The sequence below is a fragment of the Cervus elaphus genome, chromosome 18, assembly GCF_910594005.1.
Source record: "Cervus elaphus chromosome 18, mCerEla1.1, whole genome shotgun sequence".
Lineage (NCBI taxonomy): Eukaryota > Metazoa > Chordata > Mammalia > Artiodactyla > Cervidae > Cervus > Cervus elaphus.
This window is the reverse complement of record NC_057832.1, coordinates 92,879,445-92,881,845: the sequence shown is the minus strand read 5'-3', so window position 1 is coordinate 92,881,845 and position 2,401 is coordinate 92,879,445. Positions and strand designations below refer to the sequence as shown.

The 2,401-nt window shown below is 39.4% G+C and overlaps 1 pseudogene across 1 annotated transcript; it reads left to right on the top strand.

The window, feature by feature from the left end:
- The first annotated feature begins 1,080 nt into the window (after window positions 1-1,080).
- LOC122674198 lies at window positions 1,081-2,116 on the top strand (annotated as a pseudogene). The gene has a single exon (XR_006334925.1). The product of XR_006334925.1 is annotated as a 60S ribosomal protein L5-like (transcript).
- The last annotated feature ends 285 nt before the right edge of the window (window positions 2,117-2,401 follow it).

Here is a 2,401-nt window from a genome sequence, read left to right as displayed (position 1 = left end):
TCTTTTGTGACCCCATGGACTGTTGTCTACCAGGCTCCTCTGTCCCTGGGATTTCCCAGACAAGAATACTGAAGTGGCTTGCCATTTCCTTCTGCAGGGGAACTTTTCAACCCCGGGGAACAAACCTGTGTCTCCTGCCTAGGCTATTCTTCACCACTGAGCCACCTGAGAAGCCTGAAGAAGAAGGTAGGCATTGATTGGTTTTTATGTTATAAATTAAGTGTGCATTTTTTTTTAGAATATCAATTTGCAATAAAAGTAGAGTATATAACATTCAAGTTAGTGGTGTATATAAATATATATATATATATATATATATATATATATATATATATACACAATTTAAAAATGCCACTAAAAAGCAAGAAAACAAAAGAAATGAGGGTTAACTATATCAGTACAAATACATGTAAATGGATTAACCTCTTTATTCCTACACACAGCTGAAAGATAGAGACTGTTGGGTTATAGGTTGCCTTCGGAAGATACCTATAAAGCATAAAGACACAGAATGTTGAATATACTTTTCAGGATTACCAAGTGAATTCAGATATTTTCCTTTTTCTTTTCTCCTACAAACCATTCAAAAGCAATAAAGGAAATAAAAGCTAAAAATACAAAGGCTGGGCTTTTCTGGTAAAAATGAGGCAGTAAAGAAAACCTTAAACCCTAAAGTGGTGAGAGAGCTGGGAAAACAGTAGCCAGAACAAGAGTAGGAAGCAGGACTTCACGTCCTCCAAGCTCAGAGAGTGGTGAAGAACACATCCTGTCCTAAATCCCTCATCTGTAGCAATTGAAAGGTGCTACATGAAATCTTTTATGACCTGTCTTTGATTTGTTTTTCTTCCAAGTTGTAGGAGTTAAGTTTAAACCGGGAACCACACAACAAAGAAGCCTCTTCTCTAGCAAGCAGGGTGGCCTCTCCAGCTGCAGTAGGACATTGGGTATTATAAAATATTGTCCATTTCCACTGGGGGTCATAAAGAAGGGTCTTGCTAATCTGAAGCACTTCCCCTCCCTTCCCTCAAAAATGTAAGATCTTTTGTTTAGAAATTATTAAAAATTTTAAGATGGCTTTTTCCCCCATGGAGCCGTGCTGGTTCTGCAGCTCTGTGACAAGCTGCGGAATCGGGGTTCTGTTCCACAGGATGGGGTTTATGAAAGTTGTCAAGAACAAGGCCTACTTCAAGAGATACCAAGTGAAATTCAGAAGAAGGTGAGAGGGCAAAACTGACTACTATGCTCGGAAACGATTGGTTATCCAAGATAAAAATAAGTACAACACACCTAAATACAGAATGATTGTTCGTGTAACGAACAGAGATATCATTTGTCAGATTGCCTATGCCCATATAGAAGGAGATATGATAGTTTGTGCAGCTTATGCTCATGAACTCCCAAAATATGGTGTGAAGATTGGCCTGACAAATTATGCTGCAGCATATTGTACTGGCCTGCTGCTGGCCCACAGGTTTTTAATAGGTTTGGTATGGACAAAATTTATGAAGGCCAAGTCGAAGTGACTGGAGATGAATACAATGTGGAGAGTATTGATGGTCAACCTGGTGCCTTCACCTGTTACTTGGATGCAGGACTCGCCAGAACTACTACCGGGAATAAAGTTTTTGGGGCCCTAGAGGGAGCTGTCGATGGAGGCTTGTCTATCCCTCACAGTACCAAACGGTTCCCTGGTTATGATTCAGAAAGCATAGAATTCAGTGCCAAGGTGCACCGAAAGCACATCATGGGTCAGAATGTTGCAGATTACATGCGTTACCTGATTGAAGAAGATGAGGATGCTTACAGGAAACAATTCTCTCAGTACATAAAGAACAACGTAACTCCAGACATGATGGAGGAGATGTATAAGAAAGCTCATGCTGCAATACGAGAGAATCCAGTGTATGAAAAGAAGCCTAAGAAAGAAGTTAAAAAGAAGAGGTGGAACCGTCCCAAAATGTCACTTGCCCAGAAGAAAGATCGGGTAGCTCAGAAGAAGGCAAGCTTCCTTAGAGCTCAGGAACGAGCTGCCGAGAGTTAAACCAAACCACAGTTTTCTATCAAGATTTTTCAGATAAGACAATAATAAACTTATTGAACAAGCAAAAAAAAAAAATTTTTTTTAAGATGGTGACAGAAGAGCATTAAATCAAGCACAGAGCCCTCTGTGCAAAGAACCTTGTACAACTGCACAAGCTGTGTGTCCACAAAGTTTTTTTCAACGGAATTCTCTTTCCCAGAAAAAAAAAAAAAAACCCACCTCCTTAAAATATGAAATAAGGAAGAACCAGAAGAGGGCTTAATTGGAGATACTACAAGAAAATAGAAGCAAGGGAAGAGGAAAACAAATACACAAAAGCAAAATCTTCACCAGAAAATGTTGCCATGAAATGCTGAGAAA